We start from the raw sequence: 24,821 nt of genomic DNA, 5'->3' as shown, positions 1-24,821 counted from the left end.
AGTATGACTATGACTATGACTCTCCACCACTCACTCAGAAGAGTCCGGATTGTAGCCAAGGATGAGTTTATTTAGTCTTTTTGCATCACCAGCGCCGATGATGCTCCCCCAACATAATCATCAGTTATACAGTGGCCTGATGTTACAAATGTTATATTCTATTTCCTGGACCAATGAAGGGAAGCATGGCATTGGCCTTCTTCAATGTCCTATTTCCCGGCTTTGTCACTTTCTTTGAGTTTTCATTCACTGCCATTAATTTATGCTGTTGGGTTTAGACAGTAATGGTATGTAAAACTATTATACATCTGATTCTGTCTGTTGTCACTCAGAATATGTTTTCAATCTCCACAATGGTCCTCCATGGGTTGTAGGATTCTTGTAGGACTTCTTGTTGGTTGCTGGCTTGCCAGTGTTGAATGCAGGACTTGTTCTCTTCTCATTGCTATCATCAGGGAGGAGGTACAGGAACCTGAAGATGCATTCTCAATGTTTTAGGAACAGCCTCGACCGCTCCACCATCAGATTTCTGAAAGGACAAAGAACCGACCCATAAAGACTGCCTCACTTTTAGAGTCTTAGAAAAGTACAGGACAGAAACAGGCCCCTCAGCCCATCTAGTCCATGCCGAATCATTTAAACTGCCTTCTCCCATTGACCCGCACTGGGACCATAGCCCTCCATATCTCTACCACCCATGTACCAATCCAAATTTCACTTAAACATTGAAATAGAGCTCACGGGCACCACTTGTTCTGGCAGCTCATACCACACTCTCACAACCCTCTGTGTGAAGAAATTTCCCCTCATGTTCCTCTTAAGCTTTTCACCTTTCACCCTTTAACCCATGACCTCTGGTTGTAGTCCCACCCAACCTCAGTGGGAAAAGCATGCTTGCATTTACCCTATCTATACACCTCATAATTTTGTAAATCTCTATCAAATCTCATCTCAATCTTCTATGTTCCAAGGAATAAAGTCCTAACCTAATTACGTTATTATAGCCATTAGTGAAACTTGGCTGCAGGAGGGGCAGGACTGGCAGCTTAATGTTCTAGGTTTCCAATGTTTCAGAAGTGATAGAGGCAGAGGAATGAAGGGTGGAGGGGTGGCATTGCTAGTCAGGGAAAATGTTACAGCAGTGCTCAGGCAGGACAGATTAGAGGGCTTGTTTACCAAGGCTATATGGGTGGAGCTGAGAAACAGGAAAGGTATGACCACATTAATGGGGTTGTATTAAGGATCACCCAATAGTCAGCGAGAATTGGAGGAGCAAATCTGCAGAGAGATAGCAGGCAACTGCAGGAAACATAAAGTTGTGATAGTAGGGGATTTTTATTTGCCACATATCAATTGGGATTCCCATACTGTTAAAGGTCTGGATGGGTTAGAGTTTGTAAAATGTGTTCAGGGAAGTTTCCTAAATCAATATATAGAGGTACCAACTAGAGAGGATGCAATATTAGATCTCCTATTAGGAAATGAGTTAGGACAGGTGATGGCAGTGTGTGTAGGGGAACACTTTGGTTCCAGTGATCATAACATCATTAGTTTCAACTTGATCATGGATAAAGAAAGATCTGGTCCTTGGGTTGAGGTTCTAAACTGGAAAAAGTCCAAACTTGAAGAAATGAGAAAGGATCTAAAAAGTGTGGATTGGGACAGGTTGTTCTCTGGCAAGGATGTGATTGGTAAGTGGGAGGCCTTCAAAGGAGAAATTTTGAGAGTGCCGAGTTTGTATGTTCCTGTCAGGATTAAAGGCAAAGTGAATAAGAATAAGGAACCTTTGTTCTCAAGGGATATTGGAACTCTGATAAAGAAGAAGAGAGAGATGTATGACATGTTTAGGAAACAGGGAGCAAATAAGGTGCTTGAGGAGTATAAAAAAGTGCAAAAAGTTACTTAAGAAAGAAATCAGGAGGGCTAAAAGAAGACATGAGGTTGTTTTGGCAGTCAAGGTGAAGCATAATCCAAAGAGCTTCTACAGGAATATTAAGAGCAAAAGGATAGTAACAGATAAAGTTGGTCCTCTTGAAGATCAGAGTGGCCGACTATGTATGGAACCAAAAGAAATGGGGGAGATCTTAAATGGGTTTTTTGTGTCTATATTTACTAAGGAAACTGGCATGGAGTCAATGGAAATAAGGCAAACAAGTAGTGAGGTCATGGAACAAATACAGATTGAGGAGGAGGAGGTGTTTGCTATCTTGAGGCAAATCAGAGTAGATAAATCCCCAGGACTGACAGGGTATTCCCTCAGACCTTGAAGGAGACTAGTGTTGAAATTGCAGGAGCCCTGGCAGATATATTTAAAATGTCGGTATCTACGGGTGAAGTGCCGGAGGATTGGAAGATAGCTCATGTTGTTCCGTTATTTAAAAAAGGCTCTAAAGGTAATCCCGGAAGTTATAGTACGTTGGTAGTAGGTAAATTATTGGAAGGAGTACTAAGAGATAGGATCTACAAGTATTTGGATAGACAGGGACTTATTAGGGAGAGTCAACATGGCTTTGTGCATGGTAGGTAAATTCTTGTAAATTTTTTCTGTAGTCCTTCAATCTTATTTATATCCTTCCTGTAGGTAGGTGACCAAAACTACACACAATACTCCAAATTAGGTATCGCTAATGTCTTATACAACTTCAAAATACAGTAACATCCCATCTCCTAAACTCAATACTTTGATTTATGAAGGCTAATGTGCCAAAAGCTTTCTTTATGACCCTATCTACATGTGATGCCACTTTCAACTAATTATGCACCTGTACTCCTGAACCCTTTTGTTCTACCACACTCTTCAGTGTACAGGACCTACCCTGGTTGGTTCTACCAAGGTGCAATGCCTCCCCCTCGCACCTGTCTGCATTCAATTCCATCTGCCGTCTTTCAGCCAATTTTTCCAGCCGGTCCAGATCCCACTGGAAACAATGATAGCCCACCTTGCTGTCCCCTACATCTTGGGTCATGAAATTTGTTATCCAGGTAACTACATTATCATCCAGATCGTTGATATAGATGACAAACAACAATGGACCCAGCACCGATCCCTGTGGCACTCCACTAGTCACAGGCCTCCAGTCAGAGAGGCGACCATCTACTACCATTCTCTGGCTTCTCCCATAAAGCTCTATTGTTGCACTACTTATTTAATTCAATTTTTCTATATATTTCTTATTGTAATTTATAGCTTTTTTTGTAATGCTGTCCCAAAGCAACAAATTTCATGACATATATCAGTGATATTAAACTTGCTTCTGATCCTGATTCTGAACACCACAGATCTAGCCCTAAGCCAACAGTGAATCTCCTGGTTCATCCAGGGCTTCTGGTTAGGAGGACCTGCTATATTCTTAAAGATATAACTCTCCACACAGGTCTTGATGAAGTCAGTGGCATACTCATTCATATCAGAAGGTGAATCCTTGAATATAGTCCAGCCCACTATTTCAAAGCAGTCCTGTAAACACTCCTCTGCCTCCCTTATCCAGACCTTCATGATCTTCCACTGGTACTGCAGTCCTGAGTCTTTGCCTATGTACCAGGAGTGGTACATCAGCCAGGTGACTGGACTCGGTAAAGTACGGGTGTGAGACGGCATGGTAAGTGTTCTTGATGGTGGTGTAACTGTGATCGAGTGTGTTTGCTCCTCTGGTTCTGCATGTGACATATTGGTAGTTGGTCAGAGACTTCCTCAGGTTAGCCTGGTTGAAGTCTCCTGCCATGATTGAGAAGGCATCAGGGTGCACTGTGTTGTGACTGTTGACCATATGATCAGCTCCTCCTGTGCCAGCCTGACACCTGCCAGCGATAGAATACACACCATTACCAGGATGACAGTGGAGAACCTTGGCAGGTAGAATGGATCACACTTTCCTGCCAAATGTTCCGGGTCAACAGAACAGGAGTGAGACAGAACCACCATATCTGTGTACCGTGAAGAGTTAATCACGAAGCAAACGCCTCTGCCTTCATCAGATGTGACCATCCAGTCGATGACGGATGGTAAAGCCCCTGAACTGGAGCACTGAGTCGGGAGTACTGGGGCTGAGCCCATTGATGCTCTCCCTGGTAAGTTCAATGCCCTTTATGCATGCTTTGAAAGGGTGAGCAACTTCAAGTTCTTGAGCATCAACATCTCAGAGGCTCTATCCTGAGCCAGCACGTTGATGTAATCACGAAGAAGGCATGCCAGTGACTCTACTTCATTAGCAGTTTTCAGAGGTTGGTATGCCACCAAAGACTCTCACAAATTTCTATCCATGTAGAGCAAAGAGCATTCTGATTGGTTGCATCACAGCCCGGAAGGGAGGCTTCAATGCACAGGATAGCAAGGGGCTGTAGAGGGTTATGGACTCATTCAGGTCCAACATGGGAACAACGTTCTCCACCACTGAGGACATTCTGCAAGAAGGTGGCATCCATCATCAAAGACCCCAGTCACCCCGGACATGCCTTCCTCCAGTTATTACTGTTTCTTTGCCTCCACGGATGCTGTTTGAGCCACTGAGATCTTCTAGGAATTTATCTTTTGATTCAGATTCCAGCATAAGCATCATGAAGTCTACCTCACTACTCTTTTATTTCTATTTCGTTTTGCCCTACTTATCGAACTTAACTATTTAGTAGATATACTTACTGTTATTCACAGGTATTTTTTCTCTCTATTATGATGTATTGCATTGTACTGCTGATGCAAAGTTAACAAATTTCACAACATATACCAGTGATGTTAAACCTGATTCTGATTCTATAACCATATAACAATTACAGCACGGAACAGGCCATCTCGGCCATTCTAGTCTGTGCCGAACTCTTACTCTCACCTGGTCCCACCGACCTGCACTCAGCCCATAACCATCCATTCCCTTCCTGTCCATATATCTATCCAATTTAACTTTAAACAACAACATGAAACCTGCCTCTACCACTTCTGCTGGAAGCTCTTTCCACACAGCTACCACTCTCCGAGTAAAGAAGTTTCCCCTCATGTTACCCCTAAACTTTTGCCCTTTAATTCTCAACTCATGTCCTCTTGTTTGAATCTCCCCCAATCTCAATGGAAAAAGCCTATCCATGTCAACTCTATCTATGCCCCACATAATCTTAAATACCTCTATCAAGTCCCCCCTCAACTTTATATGCTCCAAAGAATAAAGACCTAACTTGTTCAACCTTTCTCTGTAACTTAGCAGATAAAACCCAGGCAACATTTTAGTAAACCTCCTCTGTACTCTCTCAATTTTATTGACATCTTTCCTATAATTCGGTGACCAGAACTGTACATAATACTCCAAATTTGGCCTCACTAATGCCTTATACAATTTCAACATTACATCCCAGCTCCTATACTCAATGCTCTGATTAATAAAGGCCAGCGTACCAAAAGCTTTCTTCACCACCCTAACCGCATGAGATTCCACCTTCAGGGAGCTATGCACCATTGTTCCTAGATCCCTCTGTTCTACTGCATTCTTCAACGCCCTACCATTTACCATGTATGTCCTGTTTTGATTAATCCTACCAAAATGTAGCACCTCACATTTATCAGCATTAAACTCCATCTGCCATCTTTCAGCCCACTCTTCTAACTGGCCTAAATCTCCCTGCAAGCTTTGAAAACCTATTTCATTATCCATAACACCACCTATCTTAGTATCATCTGCATACTTACTAATCCAATTTACCACCCCATCATCCAGATCATTAATGTATATGACAAACAACACTGGACCCAATACAGATCCCTGAGGCACACCACTAGACACCATCCAATCTGGCACACAGTTATCCACCACTACTCTCTGGCATCTCCCATCCAGCCACTGCTGAATCCATTTTACTACTTTGATATTAATGCCTAACGATTGAACCTTCCTAACTAACTTTCCATGTGGAACCTTGTCAAAGGCCTTACTGAAGTCCATACAGACAACATCCACCGCTTTACCCTCGTCAACTTTCCTAGTAACCTCATCAAAAAATTCAATAAGATTTGTCACACATGACCTTCCACGCACAAATCCATGTTGACTGTTCCTAATCAGACACTATCCAGATAATTATATATACTATCTCTAAGAATACTTTCCATCAATTTACCCACCACTGACATCAAATTTACAGGCTGATAATTGCTAGGTTTACTCTTAGAACCCTTTTTAAACAATGGAACCACATGAGCAATACGCCAATCCTCCGGCACCATCCCCGTTTCTAATGACATTTGAAATATTTCTGTCAGAGCCCCTGCTATTTCCATACTAACTTCCCTCAAGGTCCTAGGGAATATCTTGTCCGGAACCGGAGACTTATCCACTTTTATATTCCTTAAAAGCACCAGTACTTCCTCTTCATTAATCGTCATACTTTCCATAACTACCTTTCTTTGTTCCTTTACCTTACACAATTCAATATCCTTCTCCTTAGTGAATACCGAAGAAAGGAAATTGTTCAAAATCTCCCCCATCTCTTTTGGCTCTGCACATAGCCATCCACTCTGATTCTCTAAGGGACCAATTTTATCCCTCACTATCCTTTTGCTATTAATATAACAATTCTGTAGTCTAGATTCTGTAGTCTCTTGTGTATTCAGTATCCTTTGCCATCTGGAGTTCCTTAATATTGACACCTTTTCTTTCAGCCTTCCCAGAACATTCTATCCCTGAATGCTTAATAAGTATCTTTTAAATGACTTGCACTTGTCAAACATTGCTTTACCCACAAGCGCCTGCTCCAATTCCACTTGTGTCTGGACCTCTCTTATGTATTAATATCAACAATTTAGGACCTTCACTCTCAAGGGACAACCTTGTCCTTTTTCACAATTACCTTTGAACTGTCCAGAATTATGGTCACTATTTGCAAAATGATCCCTCACTGACACTTCACCCTTCTGCCCAATTTCATTTCCCAAGGTGAAGCCCCATACAGCAACATCTCTAGTAGTAGCACTGTCTACATGTTGTCTCCAAACTCTCTTTGATGCACTTAACACAGTCCAACCCATCCAAACTCTTTGCACTGGGGCAATCAAGCTAATACTGGGGAAGTTAAAATCCCCTCCCACTACAACCCCATTGCATTTATACTTTGCCGTGATTTGCTTGCATAAATGTTTCTCTGATTCCTGCCGACCATTGGGATGAACACTGTCCCAGCAAACTGATTGTCCTTCTCTTGTTTGCAAATAGACTTGGATGATCTCTCCAGAAAATCCTTTCTAAGCGCCACTGTAATGTTCTTCCTATTCATTTGCATCCCCCTCTGCCACACCTGAAGCTTCTTTACCCCAGAACTTTATATTGCCAGTTCTGCCCTTCTCTTTACCACTACATGGCGGCGATTACAATGATACCGTAATTGCATGCGCTGAGCTCAGCGGACTTACCCGTCAGGCTCCTTGCATTAAAGTAAATGCAGCTGAGCCTTCCCATACTCTCTGAATTGCCTGCGTTTGTTCTGCTCACTGGATTTATCGTCTACATTTGAGACAAATCTCCCCGCCTGCTGCACTGCTAGTGTAGCCTTCAAGCCCTTCGCACCTCCCACCAAATTAGCTGAAAGCCACATCTGAGGTGCTTTGGCTGGTTACAATGTCACTGTAGCAAGGTGGATAATGTGACATCTCTGTCTCGATGAACTATCTGTGATATCATTTGTTATTGTGGATTAAGAGGATTCTTAGAGCTACAAGTTTTTGCAGTGGGTAGTTTGTGATTACTGCTGGAATTAAAGCCCCATGCCTCTGCTTTTCCTAATTAACTCTGAATGAATCTCACCCACGTCCTTGATTTCCTCTCCTGCACTGATCACAGGTGGTCTCTAGATTTTTGGAACTTCTCACATAGCAGTTGCTGATAATAAACTGTAGAAGAAATTACAGCAGCTACTTACAGATTCTGATTTATCAGGCGGTACATGTTAGGGTTGCATGTGATCAGGGAATAACTTCAGTCAGTGTGTAAGTCCCATAACAAGCTTGACATGAAGAGGATGCTTCCAATAGTGGGGGACTCTAGGACGAGAGGGCACAGCATCAAAATAGGAGGGCGTCCTTTTTCGAACCGAGAGGAGCAGGAATTTCTTTAGTCAGTGGGTGGCCAATATGTGGAATTCGCTATCACAGATGGCTGTGGAGGTCAAGTCATTGGATATATTTAAAGTGGAAGTTGATAGGTTCTTGATTAGTAAGGGTGTCAAAGGTCTTGGGAAGAAGGCTGGAGAATGGGGTTGAGAGAGATAATAAATCAGCCGCGATGGAATGGAGGAGCAGACTTCATGAGCCAAATGGCCTAATTCTGCTCCTATGTGTTATGATCTTACGAGACACAAATACAAGAGTTAGCTACTTGACTCATAAATCTCCTTCTCAATCAAATATTTTTATCTACTTCTAGTTTACATTCTCTCCCAATCCCCAAATTCCTTGGCTGCTTTAGTGACCAAAAATCTAACAATCTCAGCACTAAATACACTCAACCCTCCAGAACCAAGATACACCAAGCCTCCAGGATCGAAAATTCCAAGATTCACGGATTTCTCATTCACATTCCCTTGTTCCCTTGTTCATATCCTTTCCATTGTTCTGAGACCATGGTCCCACATCCCCACCCCATGGCTCTCCTGCCAGAAATTTTAACCTTATCATATCAATCCTGTCAACCCTCCTCAGAATGTTCCATTTGAAACAATCTCTAATTCTTATCGGCCAGTTCTTCTCACTCTCTCCTTATTAAGTACCTCATCCATGATGTCTCCAATTAGATGTCAAGAAGTACATGGGTGAGGGTTTATGAAGGGTCCTGGACAGCATCAGCATGTATTCCAAACAGTTTAGAATTAAATGCATATCTACTACACATTATTTTACTTCCCTGTGGTACCCACACGTCAATTTATTGTTTTTTTACAAACTTCTATTCCAGGGGTTTCCATCCTGGGGTCCACGAACCCCTTGATTAATGGGGAGGTGTCCATGGCATAAAAAGGTTGGGAACCCCTGCTCTATTCCAAGACCCTTCTGTACACGTGGGTTTATTAGCTTTTCATCATACTAGGAAGGTTTCTAATAGTTTAAAAACGCAAACACAAGGAAATCTGCAGATGCTGGAATTTCAAGCAACACACATAAAAGTTGCTGCATCATCTCTAGGAAGAGGTACAATCGACGTTTCGGGCCGAGACCCTTCGTCAGGACTAACTGAAGGAAGAGCTAGTAAGAGATTTGAAAGTGGGAGGGGGAGATCCAAAATGATAGGAGAAGACAGGAGGGGGAGGGATGGAGCCAGGAGCCAAGGGCTGGACAGGTGATTGGCAAAAGGGATATGAGAGGATCATGGGACAGGAGGCCCAGGGAGAAGGAAAAGGGGGAGGGGGAAAAAAGCCCAGAGGATGGGCAAGGGGTATAGTCAGAGGGAAAGAGGGAGAAAAAGAAAGAATGTGTGTATATAAATAAACAATGGATGGGGTTTGAGGGGGAGGTGGGGCATTAGCGGCATATTCATGCCATCAGGTTGGAGGCTACCCAGACAGAATAGTTTATGAGTTTTCTGCATTAGAATCAGGATTATTTCACATTATATTCTACCAGCCGCCTTCTTGCCCACTCACTTAACCTGTCTTATTTCCTTCGCAGACCTTGCATCCTCCTCCCAGTTTTCATACCCACTTAGCTTTGTATCAGCAGCAAACATGGAAACAATGCACTCAGCCCTTTCATCTATTTTTATAGATGGTAAATAGCTGATAGCCTGCCATTGATTCTGTGACATCCTGCCAGAAACAGAGAGCCAACGTAAAAATAACCAATTTGTTCCTACTCTTTATTTCCTGCCCATTAACCAATCATTTAATTTTGTTTCAATTTTCAATATTAAAAAAAATCATTCAAAACAAGAAATCAGGACTTATTATGAGATGCATTGTCCATGATTTTTCTTTCAGAACGACAGAGTTTTTGGATGTCCTGTGAGCCAAGCTTCACCCATGATGGAATCTGTGATGATCTGTTGTTCCCAGGAGTTTCAGAACATGGATGTATAACTGTTACAGGTTAACCACAAGATATTATATTACTTGCACACATGATTCATTAATGTTGTTACCTACAAATGTACCACACTTCTTGCCCTCTGAGGGAGAGTTTCACTTACATACACAATCACACATATGGGACAGAAACAGACCATACAGTTAAAACAGTTCATGCTGTAGTTCAGCATGATCTGATTTTCTTTGCATCTTTTTCTCATATAAATCTATCAATATAATCCTCCGCAAATAAAAATGCCAACTGCTGGAGGAAACACAGCAGATCAGGCAGCACCTGTAGAAGAAATGGACAGTCAATGCTACAGGCCGAGACCTTTCATCTGGAGCCATCCTAACTGGGGTACCTCATTCACTTTCAAGCATTTCACTGAGAATCCATTCTGTTGAAGATTATGTAGCTCCTCTTCCACCTGAAATATGGCACAGGCCAAGGTTTGCAATGTGTTGCTTTGACTTTGAACTTGATACATATGCCTGGATAATGCAACAAGATGTAATCATGACTACTGCATTCACACTTCAATTCCTCATGTCATACTTGTAACTCTCCGATGGTTGTGGATTGAAATAAGCCTCTGATGAAGTGATAGCATGATGGCACAATGATTAGATTACAAGGCTAATAACCCAGAGAACTGAATTAATGATACAGAGACTGAGCTCAAATCCTGCAAACGCAACCATAGAATTTAAACCCTTAGTAATGATGGCCAAGAAAACCGCTGGAACATCACAAGAACTCTTCTTGTTCACTAATGCTCTTCAGAGGAGGAAATCTGCCATCTGACAATATATGACTTCAGATTGGTAAATTCTTGGCAAGCCACTCAATTGTACCATTAATGCTATATTCAGACAGAATGTAGCACACAGGCTAGATGGGGGGATATCGATATCCATCACCAAGAGTTGCTTGGTAGCACACCCACAAATTGAGCAGGCTTCAGTCTCCTGAAGTATGTAGCTGCCACAATGGGTTTGTAGCAAGTGGATAGACTGACATGAGGGTAGGTTTTCCATGTTCCTATGTTTCTAAAGCCCTGTGTTCACACTGTGAGGACACCCTGCTTACTGTATATCATGTTACTTGACACAACAAAAGTGATAAATGGGATGGACTCAAAATGGATTCGACATCTCAAAACCGGGCATCCGTGCGATGCTATGGACCATCAGTATCAGTAAAAGAATGTATGCTACACCATCTCTCACCTCAAAGCTTGGCACATCCCTTGTTCTACCATCTCACACCAGGGGATCATTCCTGGAACAATAAGGAGTGGAGAAGGATATATCAGAAGCAGCATCATGTATATCTGAAAGTGATGAGATACCAGCCAGAAATAGCTGGAATATTGGTCGTATTCATCGCACTAAATAGCTGAAGCAGAAAATAACAAAGCTATCTGATCTTTCAGCCTACTACTCGGATTGAACCTCTGTGGTCAAATTGCATCCAATTGTGATGTAAAAATTCTTGCCTTCCGAACGGTTATGGCAGGGATGAAGAAACAGGCAGAACTGAACGAAGTTATCAAAGAAGCAGGAGTGGAAGAAGGATGGGAGGAGAGTTCTCAGATCCTTCTAATGGGTCATGGTGACTAGCTTTATTCCCTGAGAAGTAAAGGGAGGACATGGTCAAATATAGAAGACGTGTGAAAGGAGAACCAAAGGAAACAGTTAACTAAGTGACAGTTTTAAAGTACTGGAAATAACAAAATGGGGATGAGAACAAAAACACGAGGAAATCTGCAGATGCTGGAATTTCAAGCAACACGCATAAAAGTTGCTGGGGAAACGCAGCAGGCCAGGCACACATTTACATTCCCAGTGGCCACACATTTTAATTCAACGTCCCATTCCCATTCTGATATGTCTATCCACGGCCTCCTCTACTGTCAAGATGAAGCCACACTCAGGTTGGAGGAACAACACCCTATATTCCGTCTGGGTAGCCTCCAACCTGATGGTATGAACATTGACTTCTCTAACTTCCATTAATGCCCCTCCTTCCCCTCATACCCCATCCGTAATTTAAATATATATATACTCTTTTTCTCTCTCTCCTTTTTCTTGCTCATCCTCTGGGTTTTTCCCCCCTCCCCTGTTTCCTTCTCCCCGGACCTCCTGTCCCATGATCCTGTCATATCCCTTTTGCCAATCAACTGTCCAGCTCTTGGCTCCATCCCTCCCCCTATCATTTTGGATCTCCCCTTCCCCCTCCCACTTCCAAATCCCTTACTCACTCTTCCTTCAGTTAGTCCTGACGAAGGGTCTCGGCCTGAAACGTCGACTGCACCTCTTCCTAGAGATGCTGCCTGGCCTGCTTTTAAATGGGGATGAGAGTTGCTTTTGTACACAGTGTGTTGGAATAATCTGGAATACATTGCCTTAAATTATAATCAATAATTACCCGCCAAAGCGAATTTGAATGGTCAAAGTGAGTCACTCTTTCGGAGAGTTGGTCCATGCCCACTGGGCTGAAAGGGCCCGCTGTGCCAAGTTGTCCTGTTACTGTGTGATGACCCTTTGGGATATCGTTTATGAACAGAGGTCAGTGTCCACATGGCTGAACCATCCCACTTCTTTTCCATAGCGGACGTGATATCAGATTTTTTTTTTGTTCTGCATAGATGACTCACAACTTATGCTTGGAAAACCAAAATGATCTTCCAGCTTTCTCTCCACCAAGTCCTTAAGTTAGACCAGACTATTTGTATCCTTGATTATCTATTCAAACCCAAATTGAACATGGTACATCAGAAAGAACACTGACTTTCCCCTGAACACAACAGATTTTGCAGATGCTGGAAATCCAGAGTAACACGTACAAAATGCTGGAGGAATTCAGCAGGTCAGGCAGCGTCTACGGAAAAGAAATAAAGAGTCAACATTGGGGGCTGAGACCCTCCATCAGATTAAGAGACCTGATGAAGGGTCTTGGCCTAAAATGTCAACTCTTCATTCCTTTTCATAGGTGCTGCCTGATCTGCTGAGTTCCTCCAGCATTTTGTGTGTGTTATTCAGACTTCCATCCATATATGTTATGCCTCTTCCCTGCTTTAGACACCTGTTGCCTATATCTTATCAGTTCTGTTGCTACCTTCAAACTGAATTGCTCCAGTGTTTTCCAAATTGACAGATTATTATCCATATTCTGCGGGAATAGGAATTATAGTGATAACATTTACTATTCGAAAAGGAATGATGATTCGAGCTTTTTAAAATGGCTTCTTTGGTGCTATGTAAAAGATAGAACAGCTCAGTCATGCAAGTGTGATTCATAATTTATAAATGGTGATTTTAACAAAGGACGCACAATGGAATTAATGTGAGTACTTAGAAGTTTTAACTGTTAACATGCAATTTTCACAGTAGTGTAGCATTTAGCAACCCGGGTTCAATTCCGGGGCTGCCCGCAAGAAATTTGCATGTTCTCGCTATGACCATGTACGCAGGTTTCCTCCGACTTTCCAAAGGCCTACGGGTTAGTAGGCTAATTGGTCACATGGGTGTAATTGGTCGGTGTGGGCTCGTTTGGTGGGAAGGGTCTGTAACTGTGCAATATCTCTAAATAAATAAAAAATAAAAATACATTAATAGAATCACGTACTTACAGAGGAAGTTACCCAGCTAATTACATATTAAAAGAAAATAATACCGATATTTTAACATTTGTTAAATGTACTGTTGTTTTCTTTTTAAAGAGAATATTTAAAATATTAAGATCTCCCAAACAAAATTTGTCAAGGAGCAACTTGAGCAGCAGCTTTTCACAGACAAAGATTGTGCAAAATGACTGGTTTTGGAGAACATCTTAAGGAAGGAGAAAGCGATGGAGAGGCAGGGAACCTTAGGGAACAAATTCCATGGGTCTGGGCTTTGAGGCCTAAATTTACTCCTGACAATGATGGAGCAGCTAGTTAAAATGACAAAATGAGAGGTGTTTAGTGGCGGTTGGATATTACAGACAAGTGGAAGAGTTTGGTTCTGAACAGAATTGTAAACAAGCATGAGAATTTTAAAATCAGGATTTTGCCTGACTGGGGGATTGAGAGCTGGGAGATGTGTGAACCAGAACAGGTGCGAGTTAGGATAGGGACAGTAGAATTTTAGATACGTTTTATTGGAAGTAGGGAATGGGTATTAACCATCTAAGAGCACAAAAAAAAACAAGGTTGGATAGAAACCAGAACAAAATGTAAGAAGTTACCTTGAGCCAATATATATGTGAATTGAGTTCAGTTCATGAACTCCATAGTACTGTGCCACACTGCCATCTATTGGACTGAATGTAAGTTGACGAATGTTCAAAATAGAAATGTTTCCTAACATCAGGGAGAGGATAATGACAGTATCTTGCAAAAGCAAGTACAGAAAACAGATTGAGTATTAATTTTTTTTTAACTCTCAGCTTCTGTTGTTGAATAATTGTTTGCAAAGGTATATTTGTTCTGGTTGGGTTACTAAAGTGGCTGGATAGGTACATTTGAGAAATGCCCGTACAAAATTTAATTATCTCCCATAACCTAATGATATCATAACTTATCTGAAATCTCTATGATATTGGAGGAGGCTCGTCTGCCCATCAGCTCCCAGGAGAGCTGGCTATTGTTTTGTGTAGCTTGAACTAATAACCGTTCAGGGTCCCAGACAGTCCTTCCAGGTGAGGCAACACTTCACCTGTGAGTCGGCTGGGGTGATATACTGCGTCTGGTGCTCCCGATGTGGCCTTATATATATTGGCGAGACCCGGCGCAGACTGGGAGACCGTTTCGCTGAACGCCTATGCTCTGTCCGCCAGAGAAAGCAGGATCACCCAGTGGCCACACATTTTAATTCACATTCCATTCCCATTCTGATATGTCTGTCAATGGCCTCCACTACTGTCAAGATGAAGCCACACTCAGGTTGGAGGAACAACACCTTATATTCCGTCTGGGTAGCCTCCAACCTGACGGCATGAACATTGACTTCTCTAACTTCTGTTAATGCCTCTCTTCCCCCTCGTACCCCATCCGTTATTTATATATATATATATATAAATATGTATATTCTTTTTCTCTCTCCTTTTTCTCCCTCTGTCCCTCTCACTATACTCCTTGCCCATCCTCTGGGCTTCACCCCTCCCCCTTTCTTTCTCCCTCGGCCTCCCGTCCCATTATCCTCTCATATCCCTTTTGCCAATCAATGGTCCAGCTCTTGGTTCCATCCCTCCCCCTCCTGTCTTCTCCTATCATTTCGGATCTCCCCCTCCCCTTCCCACTTTCAAATACTATCTGTTCTTTCAGTTAGTCCTGACGAAGGGTCTCGGCCCGAAACGTCGACTGTATCTCTTCCTAGAGATGCTGCCTGGCCTGCTGCGTTCACCAGCAACTTTGATGTGCGTTGCTTGAAATTCCAGCATCTGCAGATCTCCTCGTAATAACCATTCTGCTCAGTTCAGATTTTTTATCACTGACTAACCCGCAGGAACAGTGCAGCAGAATATCATAAACACCACTTACTGTGGCAACCCCATTCCCAGTACAGCTGCTGCCATTTTCGCCCAGGGTTTTCAGTGAGTGCCTCAGGTTGTTTCAGACAATATCCTATCCTGATATTCTAACTGAGGCCTTGCAAAGATCGCAATACAATTTGGGATTGCCATTGGGTACTGGGGTTGAGTAGACCGCTCAGCACAGACAACGTAAGTCGAGCAAGGCTTGGAAGGATTTGTAAGGGTTAGGGAAAATGAAATCTTTCTGGGCACTGCCGCACCAACGCTAAGACTGTTTCCCCATTCATTGTGATCTCAGTGGCGGCTCAGGCTCCTTCCAGCAAGCCAGCAAGCTTGTACGAACATTGACACACAGCCATTCAGAACTAACCAAACAGCTTAGTATCATACGAGGACTTTAGCTGACAATGTGAGCACTCCCCCTGCCCAAGGTGTGAGCCAGTGTAACTTGTCCCTTTGAACCTCTGTTTCTGCTGATGCCTCATGATGGGGCATCATGAGAATACATACTATTTATTATAAATGTACATACTATTTATTATAAATTACTATAATTTGCACATTGCACATATAGACAGAGACGTAACATAAAGATTTTTACTCCTCGTGTATATGAAGGATGTAAGTAATAAAGTCAATTCAATTCAATCAAGGGATATGGTGAGAGAGCAGGTGTGTGGGTTGAATGGGATACGGGATCAGCCATGATGAAATGGCAGAATGGAATTGATGGACTGAATGGCCTAATTTTGCTCCTATCTCTTATGTGATAGTTATATGCATTTTTGTTTCAAGCAATTGTGTGAAAAACATTCAAAATCAATCCACTTGACATACATATTTATGCCTTGCTGAAAGATTATATTAAAGATTAGCTCTATTTGTCACGTGTACGTCGTAACATACAATGAATGCTTCATTTGCATCAAGTAAAAGCAAGTGTCGCCAGGTTTCTGGCACCAACACAGCATGCCCACAGCTCACTAACCTTAACCCGTACATCTTTGGAATGAGGAGAAAAACCGGAGGAAACCCATACAGCCACGGGGAGAAGGTCCAAACTCCCTACAGGCTGTGGTGGGAATTGAACCCCAGTCGGTAAAAGCTCACCCTGTGAAGCAATGCACTAACCACTACAGTTCTGTGCTGCCTACAAAAACATAGTGGCTGCCAAAGACAATAGCTTACTTCACATTGCAAATAGACGGGAAATGCAGATTGAAGTAAAAATGTAAAAAGATGCACAACAGCACTAAGTTGCGTTCTCAAAGCGGTTAAGTCAAAAGTTTTTCTTGGACAGCGGAAGAAAGAAGGCAACGGTAATGAGAAAATGGATTATCTGGGTGAGTCTGAGGACCATTTCACTGAGCGGAACGGCCTGCAGCTGAAGCTTGGAAGGTATTACTCATTCAGCAAATCAATAGTCAATTCGACTGCCAGCAACATTCCTACAATGGAAAACAGTGCTAATACTTTTATCATAACAAATACTCAACAAACACACATCATAGGAATATTTTTAAGCAGAGAAGTGATTAAAAAGTTCCTTTTATTTTGAATATTTTAACCAGTGTTAATACTCCCATCTCAGAGCTTTTTGTTAACTATGCACTATTATGAATATAAGAATTCTGTAAATATCATGCTAAGATTTCTGTGCATCCTAATTTGTTAACTAGCAAGCAATCTGATTTCAAAACAGCGCTGTGACTTTGAGGTCTAATGCTCCGATTCACGTCCTCTTTTTGGTGGGCATGGCAGAATGTGTTCTTACCTTCAAGAAGTCCCTCTCACTATCCTTAATTAAATGACTATCAATTACACAAAAGTTAGTTGCAGATTGCTTTCTTCTGGTTCTCACTGCAGTTCTGTGTTTGATATTTTCAAGTTCTAGATAACCTACAGGGAACGGCAGATGCAGTGTTTCTAATTCTGACTTTGCAAGCCTGTTGCTCTCTGGCAAGGGTGCCAGAGGGCAGATTGCCTTACAACACAGTTTGATGGTGAAATTGAGCAGAACAAGACAAACTACCAGAAAAAAGGAGGAAGGCACAGAAGGAAGGAGGAGAGAGGGAACAGAGTACCAAATCTACTCACAAAATTTGTGGAGCAAATAACCTAAATTACTCCAACTTCGGTGCTTCAGTTCAGAGCTAACAACCCTGACTGGTAAAACAAAATAGTTACAGAATCAGCAATGAAGAATCCTTCCCTGTGACGGTATTCCTGAGTCTCCACCCGGGACTTGCATGACTGATGGTAGTGAAAACCGAGAGGGAGCTGCTGACACGATGAAGGAAGCTCTGAACACCGCCAGAGATGGAGGATCTTCATTGCTGCCCTAAACACCAGCGGTGTAACGGACAGTAAGTAAATAAATACCCGAAATAAAGAAAGATGTGTGAAACATCCATGTCTTCAGAAGAACGTTCTCACTGAAATCCACCACTACAAGTCTTAAGAGGAAAAGTTGAGCAAGTTAGAACTTTTCTCTTTGGAACGAAGGACGATGAAATGTGACTTGATAGAGGTGTAAAAGAGGGTAAGGTGCATTGACAGAGCAGACAGGATTGTAAGGGTATAGATAGATTATGGATGGTGGGGTGGAGATACATCTCTACCAAAGAAGGTGTAAGGTGGTCCTTCCCTCCACTAGCCTGCAGGTCACCATAGGGCAAGGTATAGCACCTGCTTAACTACCCTCCGGCCCCGATCAGGGTCAGGTGATCTCAGGGGACCAGGTGGTGGATGGTCATATGAGCAACTGGTGCATATCACAAACCCTGGTTATAACCACTGACGCCAGGCAGGCAATCCCTGAAGAGTATTCATAATGGGAACGGTCACCTGTCTTGTAAAGACACTGCCCAGAAGAAGGCAATGGTAAACCATTTATGTCGGGGGAAAATGGCAAGACAATCCTGGTCCTGGAAAGACCATGATTGCCTGTGTCATACAACATGGCACATAACGAAGGAACTATAGATAGGGTAAATGCAAGCATGTTGGTGAGACTAGAACTGGAGGTTGCAGGTTGGGGGTGAAATGTTTAAGAAGAACTGAGGGGGAACGTCTTCACTCAGGGGGTGGTGCAAGTGTGGAACGAGCTGCCAGCAGGAGTGGTGGAAGTGGGTTTGATTGCAATATTTAAGCAAAGCTTGGATAAGTACCTGGATGCGAGGGGTATGGAGGGCTATGATCTGGATGCGGGTCGCTGGGGTCGAATCAGAACTGGATGGTCTCTGGGGTTAGTGCTTTACGGCAGCCAGCGCCCTTTTCCTTTTACAGTAATGGCAAGTATGGGAGGCCATAATTTTAAGGTGATTGGAGGGAAGTATAGGTGAGATGTCAGAGGTAGTAGAGAGTGGTGGGTATGTGGAACGCACTGTTGGAGGGCCTGGTGGAGGCAGATACATTGGGAATATTTAAGAAACTCTTAGATGGGTCCATGGATGATAGAAAAATGGAGGGCTATGTGGGAGGGAGGGGTTAGACTGATCACACAGTAGGTTAAAGGGTTGGCACAACACGGTGCTGTAATGTTCTGTGTTCCATGTCCCACATTGCCGGTTTGGCAAGCACTTAACTGAGCACCTGTGCTCTGCCTGGAATTGTCATCTGGAGCTCATGGTTTCCAGCCATTTTAATTCCCCTTCTCATTCTCACACCCACACGTCTGATCTTGGTCTCCTCTTTTACCAGGGTGAAGCCAAATGCAAACTGAAACAGCACTTCACATTCCACCTGGGTAATCCAAAAACTTAATTTCAATTAAACTGTTCCCCTTCTGTCCCATTCTCTCTCTCTCTCTCTCTCTCCCCCACCCCTTCTGATCTGTCCAGCTCTCCTCGCACACACTTCTCTTCTCAACCAGCACAGACACATATCACCCAGTTTCTCTACTCTCCCCCTCCCGCTCCATCGGCCCACTCCTCCCACTGTGTCCCCTCCCCCACTGTTCCCATCTGCCCAGACACCCCTTATTTGGTTCTACGCCTCAACTTCCTTTCTTATCTTATTCCATAATCTGCAGCCCTTTCTCGCCTTCGTCTGTGACCTCCCACTCCATCACGATCTCTACCCTTCCCACTCCAACCTGACTCTGCCTGCCAACCCACCCATCACCAGGAATGACCTGCTTTGGATCTCCCCCTCCCCCTCCAACTTTCAAATCTCTTACTCACTCTTCCTTCAGTTAGTCCCAACGAAGGGTCTCGGCCTGAAACGTCGACTGTACCTCTTCCTAGAGATGCTGCCTGGCCTGCTGCGTTCACCAGCAGCTTTGATGTGTGTTACCAGGAATGACCTACTGCTTGCCAGCTCTTGCCCCACCCTTCCGCTAATTAATTTTTGTTACATATGAAAATATAAAATGAGAGACGATTCAGCACCTCAGATCCACTCTGCTATTTAATAGGATCACGGCTGAACTCATTATGACTTCAGCCATGAAGTCCTGTCTACCCACAGTGAAATTTTAAGTCTAACTTATCAAGAATCTTTCTACCCGTTTATAGACTCTGATTCCACTTGTCTCTGAGAAAATGTTCTAAAGGCTCATGATCTTTTCAAAAATAACATTCCCTTATATCCATATTAAATGATTATCCCTTATTTTTAATACCAAGTCCTAGGTTCTGTCATGAAAACCTATATCACCTCCACATCTCTTCTGTTGATACACTTGAAGATTTGATAGTGTGCCACCTTCTCCAGGATATCACTTCCTGCCTGTTACACCACTGGCATTTAGGGCAGCAATGAAGGTCCACCGTCTCTCGAGGTGTTCAGGGCTTCCTTCATCACGTCAGTAGCTTCCTCTCAGTTTTCACTACTGTCAGCCCTGCAAGACCTGGGTGGAGACTCAGGAATACTGTGGCACTCAGATGTAGAAGGAATCTTCGTTGCTGTTTCTGTAATAAATTTGTTTTACCAGTCAGGGTTGTCAGCCCTGAGCTGAACCCCCTAGCCTGGAGGACCGGTGGACCACTCTTAGTCTGTTCTCTGCCTGTTGACGTGTTTCGCATGGGTGTGACTCTACCAAGAGCCAAAGCATAAAGCCCTGACTCCAGCCAATATTCCTCTCCCAGTCACTGAGGCATGCAAGCCTCCAAACCACGACAAGGTAGTGGTCCTCTCGGAGGTCCAGGGTATCAAGAAGTGTAAAAGTCTTGGCCAGCAACCTGACCCAGCACTTGCCAGATATACTCTAGACATTTGTCCCCAGAGTGCACACCATCTACAAGTTTGCTAATGATACCAGTGTAGTGGACTGGATCTCAAATAACAGCAGGAAAGGGATAGAGAGCCAAGGCCAAGGAGCTCAGCAGCACCTCTGCCTTCTCAGGAGGCTGATGAAATTGGGCATATCCCTGTTGCCGATTCTTACCAATTTTTATTGATGCACCAAAGAAAGCACTCTGTCTAGATGCATAGCAGCTTGGTATGGCAGCTGCTTCGCACGTCACCACAAAAAATTGCAGATGGTCATGGACACAGCTCAGCACGTTACGTCTCCCCTCTATAGACTGTCTGTACTTCTCACTGCCTCAGTAAAGCAGCCAGCGTAATCAAAGACTCTACCCATCCTGGGCATGCTATCCCCTCCCATCGGGCAATACCACCAAGATCAAGGATAATTTCTATCCACAGTTAGCAGACCCTTGAACATTAAGACATCTTGGACTCACAATCCATCTCATTATGGTTTTGCCCTTTATCATCTACCTGCCCTGCACTTTTTTCAATAGCTTTTATACTTTATCCTGCATTATTATTTTTTTACCTTCTTCTAGCTCAATGCACTGTGTAATGATTTGATCTGTATGAACAGTATGCCAGACAAGCTTTTCCCTGGATCTTGGTACATGTGACAATAATAAAGCAATGCCATTCCTTTGCCCCTTGCTGCCCCTCCCCCATGACACTCCCATAAGATTGAGAGGAACTTGGAATATATCACTTATCGTCGCTATGTGCCAAGGAATAAGTTTCATATAGGCCGATGCCCTAAATTTTAAAAACAACAAAAATGTAAAATTCTGACAACAACAACAAAAAATCAAAGCAACACACGCAAAATGCTGGAGGAAGCCAGCTGGTCATGCAGTAGCTATGGAAAAGAATAAATAGTTGACTTTTCAGGCCAGGACCGAGTAAAAAGGGGGAAGGTGCCAGAATAAAAAGGTACGGGGGAGGGGAAAGAGGCTAGCTGGAAGGTGATAAGCGAAGTCAAGTGGGTGGGGAAAGGCCGAAGGCTGGTGAGGAAATAATCTGACAGGAAAGGAGAGTGGACTGTAGGAGGAGGGGACTCGGGGAGAAGTAATAGGCAACTGAGAAGAACTAAAAGGTCAGAGAGGGAAATAGAGGGTGGGTATCAAGGATAAAAGGTGTGGGGCTTAAATCTGAGAGCTGAACCATAGGACATCCTCTCAAAAAAATGCTGGCTTCTTTTTAAAACAATACAAGCTGCCTTCAGTGAAGATCTACGGTGAGTGGAGGTTTGAAGTGTAAAATATACTGTACGTATACTCAAACATGCTCCAAAACACTTGAAGGCAGCAAAGGTTTACTTCTTCTCACTTAAGGAGGAAAAGAAGCTGTTCAGTTTACATGGAAGAAGGGAGACAATAAAGGCATACATTGGAGCTGGGGCTTCTAGACTGAAAGTACAGATAAGAGGATCATTAATGTTCCCAACTATCTCTTCATTTGCTATCAGCTTTCTGACTATAAATAAACTGTTGGCATACTATCATGTTAGGCCTGTGCCTATAAATAAACAAACCATTTCCTCTGCAATTTTGGCATTCATTCATTGTTTTTCTGTAATCTCATTTTTTTGCCTTGATCTTCTTTGGTCGTTTTGAACTTACCTGCACCACCTCCATCTCCTGTGAACATCAGTAATGTCTCTCTGAGGTTCTGAGTATTTTAGTCAATTCAAACAAATCAGTGCAGGTTAAATTCAAACCCATATTAGGTCATGGTTTGATGATAGTACTGCATTAAGCACATTATGAAGTTCAGTAACAAAAGCAACACCAAATCAAACTTACATCCTTTCACTAGTTCATTTAACACGATATTAAGCAATGAATATCTTAAGCAGACTTCCATTAATTGCCCCGCCCCCTTCGTCATTCCCCGTTCCTGTTTCCCTCACCTTATCACCTTACCTGCCCATCCCCTGCCTCTGGTCCTCCTCCAGCTTCCCTTTCTTCTGTGGTCTTCTACCCTCTCCTATCAGATCCCCCCTTCTCCAGCCCTTTATCTCTTTCAACAATCATCTTCCCAGCTTTTTACTTCACCCTCTCTCCCTCTCCCAGTTTCACCTATCACCTGCCACCTTGTACTACTTCCTCCCCTCCCCTCACCTTCTTACTCGGACTCCCTCCCCCTTCCTCTCCGGTCCTGATGAGGGGTCCCGGCCCGAAACGTCGACTGTTTACTCATTTCCATAGATGCTGCCTGATTTGCTGCGTTCCTCCGGCGTTTTATGTGTTGCTTTGGAATTCAATGATATTTTTTCATATTCAGATGATCCAATGAAGTGAATAGTGTCTTTACTGAAGTTTTCAGAAATTAAGAGGAACACTTTGGATGGAAAGACACTACCTCTACTGGCGAGGATGTCCAGGATGAGGGAGAACATGGAACAGTGCGGTACATGAACAAGTCCTTCGGTCTAAAATGTGTCTGTGCCAACCATGACACCAATTTAAACTGCACATCTGTCTGTCTGTGGTCAAGATCACCCCAATCCCCGTCCATCCAAGGGTTTGTCAAAATGACTTTCAGCAGTTGCTGTTGTTACCTGCTTCATCACTTTCCCTGGCAGCAGATTCTAGGCAACTACCACAAATGGTAATTGACATTAAACCAATTAGTTATTGTAAATCTGAGATTAATAAATGTATGCTAGTCATATATTTACTGTGACATGGGGGACATACGGGATGTATTTAATGTGACATGGGGGATAACGCTCAATATATGGAATTGGTTTGGTATATGGTGTGGTGAAAATTGAGTTATATACCTCAGAAACTGACCCAAATGGTCCATGGCGAGATCCCCATCCAAGTTAGTTCCATTTTCCGGCATTTGGCCAGTAACCTTTTAAACCTTTCCAATCCATGTACTGTCAAATACCTTTTAGAAATTGTTATTGTGCCTACCTCAACCACTTACTCTGGCAGCTCATTCTACATAGACACCACTGTTTGTGTAAAAAAAAAGTTGCCCCTCAAGCTCCTATTAAATCTTTCCTCTCTCACCTTAAACTTGTGCCCTGCAGTTTTTAATCCCCCAACCTGGGGAATAAGACTTAGTGTGTTCACCCTGTCTAAGTCCCTCGTAATTATATAAACCTCTGTAAGATACCTCATAGTCTCCTATGCTCTAAGGAATAACGTCCCTGCCCTTCCAAACTCTCCCTAATTCAGTTCCTCAAGTCTTGGCAACATCCTTGTATACCTTCACTCTTTTCAGTTTAATGGCATCTTTCCTATAACAAAACTAAACACAATACCGCAAGTGCGGCCTCACCAGCATCCTGAACAACTGCGTCATCACTTCCCAGCTTCTATACTCAACGCCCTGAATTATGAAGGGCAGTGTGCCAAAGCCTTCCCCCCACATTCAGGGAACCATGCACTTGCACTCCAAGATCCCTCTGCTGTACAATACGCCTTAGGGGCCCTGTCATTTATTGTGAAAGTTCGACTTGGATTTGACCTTCCAAACAGCAACACCTCACACTTTCCTGAATTAAACTCCATTTGCCATTCCTCAGCCCATGTATTCAGCTGATTAAACTACTCCTGTAATCTTTGTTAACCTTCTTCATTGTCCACTGGATTCCATGCCTTTCAGCCAATCATGCTGAACCTTATCAAAGGCCTTACTGATGTTCATATAAATAACGTCTACCACCCTAGTCTCATTGACTTTCTTGGTCATGTCATTATAATTTTGTAAGACATGATCTCACATGGACAAAACCATGCAGACTACCCCTCCTCATCTCCTGTCTTTCCAGATATACAGTCAGTGATCACTTCATTTGAGTGGCCACTGTGTGTATGTTCATGGTCTTTTACTGCTGTAACCCATCAACTTCAAGGTTGTGCGTTTAGTGATGCTCTTCTGTACACCACTGTTGTAACGTGTGGTTATTTGAGTTACTGTTGCCTTCCTGCCAGCTTGAACCAGTCTGGTCACTCTCCTCTGACCTCTTTCATTAACAAGGTAACTTTGCCCACAGAAC

General features: G+C 43.1%; 1 long non-coding RNA gene across 1 annotated transcript; it reads right to left on the bottom strand.

Annotated features, from left to right (window-relative positions):
- Position 1: 1 nt before the first annotated feature.
- Positions 2 to 17,427, bottom strand: LOC134356911 (uncharacterized). The gene is made up of 3 exons (XR_010020463.1): positions 17,325 to 17,427; positions 11,263 to 11,314; positions 2 to 529 (listed from the first exon to the last, which is right to left on the bottom strand). It is a non-coding gene; the product is annotated as an uncharacterized LOC134356911 (long non-coding RNA).
- Positions 17,428 to 24,821: the final 7,394 nt, after the last annotated feature.

The sequence above is a fragment of the Mobula hypostoma genome, chromosome 15, assembly GCF_963921235.1.
Source record: "Mobula hypostoma chromosome 15, sMobHyp1.1, whole genome shotgun sequence".
NCBI classification, from domain to species: Eukaryota; Metazoa; Chordata; class Chondrichthyes; order Myliobatiformes; family Myliobatidae; genus Mobula; species Mobula hypostoma.
The sequence above is the reverse complement of the archived record's forward strand: the minus strand, read 5'-3'. Positions and strand labels throughout refer to the sequence as shown.